This window comes from Stegostoma tigrinum, chromosome 13, assembly GCF_030684315.1.
Source record: "Stegostoma tigrinum isolate sSteTig4 chromosome 13, sSteTig4.hap1, whole genome shotgun sequence".
NCBI lineage: Eukaryota > Metazoa > Chordata > Chondrichthyes > Orectolobiformes > Stegostomatidae > Stegostoma > Stegostoma tigrinum.
Window position 1 is genome coordinate 26,286,107 of NC_081366.1, and position 9,533 is coordinate 26,295,639.

A 9,533-nucleotide genomic window follows, 5' to 3' on the forward strand; every position below is an offset into this window, starting at 1 on the left:
ACCTGTGCTATGCCCTCATCATCCTCAGAAGAAGACTGCTGTTACTCTTCCAACAACTCAGCATCCATCTTGCCCTGCTCCAGCTGTGGAGAGCCCTGCATGCAGGGATTATGCAACATATTCTGCCTGCACTGTACTGCAAAGCATTCTCTAGGCCATTACAAGTATTACAAGAAGTTGATTGTCTGCTCCATTATACCCCTGATGGAAGAATGAGCTACATGCTATCTATAATCAGCCTTAGTTAGGGATTTGCAAAACCGGGTCATCAACCATCTCCCAGTGACCATTGTTGTAAAGCATGAAATCTTTACAACAAAGCTGAAATACAAGAGTTTTCAAAGGCATCAGGACATCTTCCCCCTGGCGCTGACTGGCCTGACTGGTGCTGACTTTTAGAGGGGGGTTAGGGCTAGGGCTAGAGTTAGGAATAGGGTTAGAGTAGGGTTGGGGTTAGGGTTCGATTTGCGATAAGGGTTAGGGTTAGGGGTTAGGGCTAGGGTTAGAGTTAGGGGTTAGGGTTAGACTTAGGGTTAGAGTTGGGTTTAGGGTTAGGGTAAGGTTTAGGGGTTAGGGTTAAAGTTAGAGTTAGATTTGGGTTTAGGGTTAGGATAAAGGTTAGGGTTTAGGGTTACAGTTAGGGTTAGGATAAAGATTAGGGCTAGGGGTAGGTTTAGGGTTAGGATTAGGGATTACGGTGAGAGTTAGGGCTAGAGTTGTGTTTAGGGTTAGAAATAGGGTTAGGCTTAGGGTTAGGGTTAAGGTTAGGGTTATGGTTAGGATTAGGGTTGGCGTTAGAGTTAGGATTAGGGTTAGGGTTAGGAAAAGGTAACATCTGCGGTGACATCGATGGAATGGAACGGCTGAAGTCAGTTACTTTATGATATGACACGTCTACAGTCTATAGCGTCCTGCAACCTTGAAAAGCCAATTTTGTTGGAAAAACTTACAGCCTTGGCCATAGCACTGACCTCATCACACGGAGATGAGATGAAGTAGTGTGAAGATATAAGTTGCATCTATAAAAGCCTTGATGTATTTGTAGGTTGAAAATTGAGAGATCTCATTCAGGTCCCCAGTGCTTCCTTGGATACAGCCAATTTAGTGCTGTTATGATCTTGACTGCCATTGGGATAGGAAGGCAATCCATGCCTTCAGGTAACAAGTCCGGCTACAGTAGAGAGCATAGATAATGGGAACTGCAGATGCTGGAGAATCGAAGATAACAAAATGTGGGGCTGGATGAACACAGCAGGCCAAGCAGCATCTTAGGAGCACAAAAGCTGGTGTTTCAGGCCTAGATCCTTCATCAGAAAAAGGCTTTTTAGATACGTTCCGGGCCTAGACCCTTCATCAGAGAGGAGGGTGGAGAGAGGATTCTGAACTAAATAGGGAGAGAGGGGGAGGCGGACCAAAAATGGATAGAGGAGAAGCTAGGTGGAGAGGAGAGTATGGGTGGGGAGGTAGGGAGGTGATAGGTCAGTCCGGGGAGGACGGACAGGTCAAGGGGGCAGGATGAGGTTAGTAGGTAGGAAATGGAGATGCGGCTTGAGGTGGGGGGCAGGGATAGGTGAGAGGAAGAACAAGTGGGTCTAGGCCCAAAAAGTCAGCTTTTGTGCTCCTAAGGTGCTGCTTGGCATGCTGTGTTCATCCAGCCCCACGCTTTGTTAACCAGTAGAGAGCATTGTTTAGTGATGTTGTCCTGTGACTTGAGACTGCAATACCCTGAAGAAAATCACATGTAGGGAGCCTGGTTTCCTGTACCTCCCCTGTACCCTAGTTCTTCATGTTGTTTGGAGGTTGCTGTTGACCCTGAGCTTACCAGCGCATCCGTTCCTCGTCAATTTCTCTGTACTTACATTGCACCATGGCTACAGGGAGGATGTTCACTGTTCTGGATATCCTTTCATCATAGATCTAATGAACCAAAGTGGAGAATATTGGAAATAGAACGAGTCGTCTTTGTACTTTTCACTTTAAAAGTGTACTCCCTTGTTATTGACACTTCAATTAAGGAGAACAGCTGCATTCTATTCATCTTGCCCATGCCGCTCAAGACCTATACATTTCTATTAGGTTGCTCCCTCAGGCTTCTCTATTCCAAAGGAAACAACTTGAGTTTATCCAGCCTCTCTTCAGAACTGAAATGCTCCATCCAGGCAGCACATAGTGAATCTACTCTCCACCTCCTCTAGGGCAATCACATGTTTCTTGCAATGTGAAGACAAGAACTGTACACTCTAGCTGTGACCTAACCAAAGTCCTATACAGCTCTAACATAGCCTCCCTGTTTGTATAATCTCTACCATGACAAATGAAGACAAGTGCCCAAACTGCATTTATAACCTGTTCAGCCCAAACTGCAGGGATCTGAGCATAAGGATATCGAGATCCCTCTGTTCCTCTGAGTTTCCTAGTGTCTTGCCATTCACTGAGTTCTCCCTCATCTTGTTCCTATTTCCAAACTGCATGGCCTCACATTTATCATGGTTTAGTTCCATTTACATGTTGTACTCCCACCTCACCACAATTATTATCCCTGCCACATGCTGCCTCCAATCTCTACAACTGATCTATACAAAAACCTCTCTCAGCAGCGGCCCCGATAAGCCCCCTTGACTGTCAGTCATTCCCTGGATTCACTCCGACCCACCCCTCGACTGATTCGTGAGGATAGCCCCAACCAATGAGTAACTAGACGCTTGGCTGATCCCTGTGCAGCTCCCTGACTGACTTACAACTAATCTGCAGACTGTTTGCCCTGGACCTACAGGGCATTGAACGTCGAACAGGAAAGTGCAAAATCAGGCCCTTTAGCCCAACATATCTATAGCAACATGATGCTTTTCTAAACTAATCCCATCTGCCTGCGCAAAATGCCCTGCACTCTGGACTGTAGGGAACCTCTCACACTGAATGCTCTAGGCAACTGATTAATTTTATCTCAGCCCCTTGACTGGGATCTGACATTGCCATAGAATGACTGTGGCATTCCACGACCGATGACAAGCCCCTTTGGCTTGACAAAGGACTACTTCTCTTAAACTTAAGGGCCATTTAACTGAAGAACATGCATTGTGTTTGCCATGTGTACTGGTGGCACATGCTGTAGGTGTGACACTGACATACCAAAGAGCCTTACAACACCATGCCTACCCCCTTTACTGATGCCTGCTGATACTGTGATAAAATGACTGGCTTTGTTTCAGTTTTCAGCAGCAAAGAAAGACTGCGGTACTGTGATCTTTTACATTCTGAATGAAAGTACAAAAAGGAAAAGCAAAGTAGAAATGCTGTGAACATCAGGGTTTGGGAAAATTCTAATCTTGCCCCATCTTCCTACTTGATTCACATAACCAACTTCATTCAGACTTTGGGATAACTCCATTCAGAGAGATATCCTTGCAATTGCATCATGTTTCTTTCCTTATTTAACTTTCCAAAAATAGATTATCTATACACTTATTCAGTCACAATGCTTTGCTGTTTGGAAATTAGTACATAACAATAGTGACTACATTACAATCTAAACTTTCAGTGTGGCAATATGCCTGAGGTGTACAGGGAACAGAAGAGCACAATATAAATTTAAAATAAATTCTACATTTTCACAAAATTATAATATAAATTCAAAGGACAGTAACAGGACAGGAGGAGACTGTATGGTCCATGCAAATGCCACTAATCTCGTTTTCCCTTTGCTCTGCACCTTTTTCTTCCCATTATTATAGAATTCCCTTCTCAAAGCTATAATTATGTTGGTCTCCATCACATTTAGTGGCTTACCACTCCATAAAAAAGATTTCCCTCATGAACATCTGTTTGTTTTATCAATAACCTTAAACTGGTGTCCCCTGGCTGTTTGCCCTTTTGTCAATGAGAGCAATTTATTCCTATTTTCTCTGTCCAGACCCCTCATGATTTCAACGACCTCTAGAAAATCTCCTCTCTGCCTATTCTAAAGAGAGCAGTGCTAATCTCATCAATCTAATTATACAGGTGAAGACCCTTGCTCCCACAATCATTCCAAAACTCTTTTCTGCATCCTTCATGTACTCCCTAAAGTACAGTGCCCAGAATTGGACATGAGCATTACACCCTATCATTCCCATTCTTTAATCCTCATATCAAAGAATGTCACAAACATAAAAATTTGCTAACCATAAACATGATTTATAATCAAAGTCAATGAGATAGATTCCAGTCAAATAACTCAAAATTCTACAACACACGGCACAAGCTAAAATTCACTGAAAGCAATGTGTTTAAAAATTAAATATAAATATTTTTCAGTGAAGAAATAACGAAATATACAAAGAAGAATAGCAATTGTCTAACATTGACTGTTAATACAAGGTGAAGATTGTAGATCACAAATTCTGAAGAAAAATTCTAAGGTTACTCATCATTATTTTTTGACAAAAGCAGTTAGGTTAAGTTTCAAACCTAAGTTAAATGTTTATAGATATAACTCACTCACAGGTAGTAAGAACTGCTGATGCTGGGGTCGGAGGTAACACTGTGTGAAGCTGGAGGAGCACAGCAGGCCAGGCAAGCATCAGAGGAGCTTAATGGTCTCCCAAATATCCCATCATGATGGTCTGTCAGCAGCTGTTTACATGAATGAATACAAGACTGATTAAATTGCTTCATTACACAATTCTGGCATCCTCGCTCAGTTACTGTTTGACCTCCAGAGGCAGAGCAGGACTCCTGACCGTATCAGCAACCTGCCTGGACTTTCCATCACTGTCTCCAATTTACTGGCTTATACATTTAGTGGCTTACCACTCCATAAAAAAGATTTCCCTCATGAACATCTGTTTGTTTTATCAATAACCTTAAACTGGTGTCCCCTGGCTGTTTGCCCTTTTGTCAATGAGAGCAATTTATTCCTATTTTCTCTGTCCAGACCCCTCATGATTTCAACGACCTCTAGAAAATCTCCTCTCTGCCTATTCTAAAGAGAGCAGTGCTAATCTCATCAATCTAATTATACAGGTGAAGACCCTTGCTCCCACAATCATTCCAAAACTCTTTTCTGCATCCTTCATGTACTCCCTAAAGTACAGTGCCCAGAATTGGACATGAGCATTACACCCTATCATTCCCATTCTTTAATCCTCATATCAAAGAATGTCACAAACATAAAAATTTGCTAACCATAAACATGATTTATAATCAAAGTCAATGAGATAGATTCCAGTCAAATAACTCAAAATTCTACAACACACGGCACAAGCTAAAATTCACTGAAAGCAATGTGTTTAAAAATTAAATATAAATATTTTTCAGTGAAGAAATAACGAAATATACAAAGAAGAATAGCAATTGTCTAACATTGACTGTTAATACAAGGTGAAGATTGTAGATCACAAATTCTGAAGAAAAATTCTAAGGTTACTCATCATTATTTTTTGACAAAAGCAGTTAGGTTAAGTTTCAAACCTAAGTTAAATGTTTATAGATATAACTCACTCACAGGTAGTAAGAACTGCTGATGCTGGGGTCGGAGGTAACACTGTGTGAAGCTGGAGGAGCACAGCAGGCCAGGCAAGCATCAGAGGAGCTTAATGGTCTCCCAAATATCCCATCATGATGGTCTGTCAGCAGCTGTTTACATGAATGAATACAAGACTGATTAAATTGCTTCATTACACAATTCTGGCATCCTCGCTCAGTTACTGTTTGACCTCCAGAGGCAGAGCAGGACTCCTGACCGTATCAGCAACCTGCCTGGACTTTCCATCACTGTCTCCAATTTACTGGCTTATACATTTAGTGGCTTACCACTCCATAAAAAAGATTTCCCTCATGAACATCTGTTTGTTTTATCAATAACCTTAAACTGGTGTCCCCTGGCTGTTTGCCCTTTTGTCAATGAGAGCAATTTATTCCTATTTTCTCTGTCCAGACCCCTCATGATTTCAACGAGAAGCTTATCCTTTGCCTGGAAGAAGGAAAGCCAATAGCCCAGCTCACTGAGAAAAGTATTATTGGATACTGATCCCTGGGAATTGTAACTCAAGTGAACTGATGTTTACAACACCACCACATTTACCAAAATTTGTAGCTTATACCTCATATCCTCTCCTATCCTGTCTCCTTAACTTTAATGAGTATAAATAGAGGATTAAAGTAATTCCCCACCTTTCCAGCTTCTGTATTAATTTTCTCCCCATCATGTTTTGTCTATTAAACCTTATCTTTGATTTCATCTTAAAGGTTTTTGTAATGGGTTTATTTCAAAAATCTTGAATCCAAACAAAGATTTTGGGAAAAACCCTTCAGCCTAGTCAGCTAGACTGTACCTGATGGAGGGGCATTGCTTTGAAAGCTTGCGATTTCAAATAAGCCTGTTGGATGAGAACCTGGTGTCATGTGATTTCTGACTTAGCACAGTAAAGGTTAGGAGTGAAAATGGAAAGGAGGAAATGAAATAATACCTTGCTGTCTCTGACTTAACATCTTTGAGTTCAAAATATATCGCCATTTCTTCAGGGTTTACCTTCAACACATGGACTGCAATGGTTCATGAAGGCAACTCCCTACTATCTCATCAAGGGCAATATGGGCCCTGAAATAAATGCTGGCCCAGCCAGAGATGCCAACATCCCATGAATTAATGTTTAAATAAGACAGTTCGATCGCACCACAACATGTGTCATTCCAGTATAAAGGCTGATGCCTCTTCACAGAGCAGGGTGATGGAGCCTGTGGCACTAACTTCTCATCAGTGAGATGACAATGTTCAATTTGCCAGGACCAATGAGATATGCTAATTGTGTTTGACCAGCATCTGAACCTTAAAGATGTTTATTCTACACGCATTATAAATGGAGATTGAGATGATTGTAAATTAAATGTACCTGCAATTTGCAACTCATGTTTCATGTACTTGTCCCTTCACTTTCCAGCCTGCTCCTCTGCAATCCACCTATAGAGGCCATGGTGGAGGACACTGCCAATAACACCCCACTCTGTAGCCTGCCATATCCTCCAATGCTTTATTGCCTGTGCCCCTTATCACTATCCTTGTCCCCACCTCAGCACATGTCTCTGCTTTCCACCCGTTCCCACTGTCCCACATCCTTCTTGTCAATGGTCATTTCTTTGACCCGACAACACAACATCGGCTACCCCCATATGCACACTCATCAATGTACCAAGGCTCCCAGGACAATATTTGTTGCAGTTTTTGCCCAATTTAGATGAGCAGCCCTGGAAAAGACTGACCAGACCACAGACCACTGTCTTCACAGATCGCCAGCTGATGATATGCAATTCCTTTTGCTGCTTGTGATGGCCCTACAGGTCTAACTGTGGCCCAATCCCCAGGCTGCAGCCAGACATATCCCCTGATTCTTAATGGCCTGAGCAAGCAACTGACCAGGGCCAAACCCCTGGATTGTTTGCGGACTGAACCCGCAACTGACTGTACTGGGACCCTGATTGACAATGGTCCCCCTTTACTGCACTGAAAATTAGACCCTACTCACTTTCCAAAATGCGGATTTAGTTGAATAAATATGTAATATATTTGTCACACAGGCAGCTAGCATGCACCGTAACAATTTTCCCAACCCCTTCACTATCAAACAGAGAAGAACTCTTTCCGGATATGCAGAAAAGCAGATCACTATGGGGTTACTGACAACATTCTGGCTGTAATACTAACAGACATACTACCCTTACTTTGTTTGATGCAGTCATCTTATAGAGTTACAGATACATAGATATCTACAGACCCTTTAGTCCAACTTGTCCATGCTGACAAGATATCCTAAATTAATCAAGTCTAATTAGTCAGCTCTTGCCCATATCCTTCTAAACGCTTCCTCTTCATGTACCCATCCAGGTGCCTTTTAAATGGTGTAATTGTACCAGCCACCATCACTTCCTCTAGCAGCTCATTCCATACGTGCCCCACCCTCTGTTTGAAGAAGTTGTCCCTTAGGTCCCTTTAGGGCGAGGGGCGTTTCTTCTGGGCCCTTTGCGGAGATACTTGCATCATCGATAGTTGTGAGTCAGATGCCGGAAGGCTGGAGGTCGGCTAATGTGGTGCCACTATTTAGGAAAGATGGTAAGAAAAAGCCAGGGAACTGTAGACAGGTGAGTCTAACATCAGAGGTGAGCAAATTGTTGGAGAAGATTCTGAAGGACAGGATTTACATATATTTGGAAAGGCTGGTTAGGGATAGTCAAGAAGGCTTTGTGCATGAGAAATCGTGTCTCACTAACTTGACTGAGAGTTTTGAAAAAGTGACAAAGGCAGAGGGGTGGATGTTGTCTGTATGGACTTCAGTAAGTAGCCCGACAGGTTCTCCATGGTAGACACACTTAACAAGGTTAGATTACATGGAATACAGGGAGAACTACAAAATTGGCTCAAAAGTAGGAGACAGAGGGTGGTGGGGGAGAGTTGCTTTTCGGACTGGAGGCCTGTGACTAGTGGTGTGCCACCAGGATCAGTGCTGGGTCCACTGCTTTTTGTCACTTATACAAATTATTTGTTTGTGAACATAGGAGGTATGGTTAGCAAGTTTTCAGATGACACCAAAACTTGTGGTGAACAGTGAAGAAGTTTACCTCAGAATATAATGGGCCAATGGGCCGAGGAGTGGCAGATGGAGTTTAATCAAAATGCTGCATTTTGGAAAGACAAATCAGTGCAGGACTTACACGCTTAATGGTAAGGCTGAACAAAGAAACCTTGGAATGTAGGTCCATATTTCCTTGAAAGTGGAGTCACAGGTAGATAGGGTAGTGAGGAAGGCATTTCGTATGTTTGCCTTTATTGGTCAGTGCAATGAGTATAGGAGTTGTGAACTCATGTTGCAGCTGTACAGGACATTGGTTAGGTCAATTTTGGAATACTGCATTCAATTCTGGTCTCCCTGCTAAAGGAAGGGCGTTGTGAAACTTGAAAGGTTTCAGAAAACATTTACAAGGATGCTGCCAGAGTTAGAGGGTTTGAGCTATAGGGAGAGACTGAATTGGCTGGGGTGTTTTCTCTGGAGCATTGGAGGCTGAGGGGTGACCTTACCAAAGTTTATAAAATTATGAGGGGCATAGAAAGAGTGAATAGGTAAGATCTTTCCCCAGGGTAGAGGAGTTCAAAACTAAAAAGCATAGGTTTAAAATGAGAGAGGAAAGATTAGATTAGAATAGATTAGATTAGATTCCCTACAGTGTGGAAACAGGCGCTTTGGCCCAATAAGTCCACACCGCCCCTTGGAGCATCCAACCCAGACTTATCCCCCTATAACCCACAGAGTTTTAGGGTATACCTGATCAAGTCATGGGGATCTATCCACCTTTATGCGTTTTAGGGCATCCAGTACCACCTCCTCAGTAATATGGACGCTTTTCAAGATACTGCTACTTATTTCTTCAGCTATTTATTCAAGTTACACCATTCAGTGCTCAGGTGCTACAGTAAGATCTTTCTTCAGCGTTTATTTTCCAATATTTGGAATTATCTTCAAAACCGTTGCACATTTTTGAAAAGATTTGTACAAACTCTCACCTCT

The 9,533-nt window shown here is 42.4% G+C and overlaps 1 long non-coding RNA gene across 2 annotated transcripts in view; it reads right to left on the reverse strand.

Annotated features, from left to right (window-relative positions):
• Nucleotides 1-5,711, reverse strand: part of LOC132210465 (uncharacterized) — a 152,974-nt gene extending 147,263 nt beyond the window's left edge. The window contains exons 1-3 of one of the 2 annotated variants that reach the window (XR_009446609.1): nucleotides 5,483-5,711; nucleotides 4,481-4,611; nucleotides 1,860-1,917 (exon numbers count right to left, since the gene is read on the reverse strand). This is a non-coding gene — a long non-coding RNA (uncharacterized LOC132210465). The remainder of the gene's footprint in view (nucleotides 1-1,859; nucleotides 1,918-4,480; nucleotides 4,612-5,482) is intronic. The other variant, XR_009446608.1, reaches the window with a different exon arrangement.
• Between the last annotated feature and the right edge of the window lie 3,822 nt (nucleotides 5,712-9,533).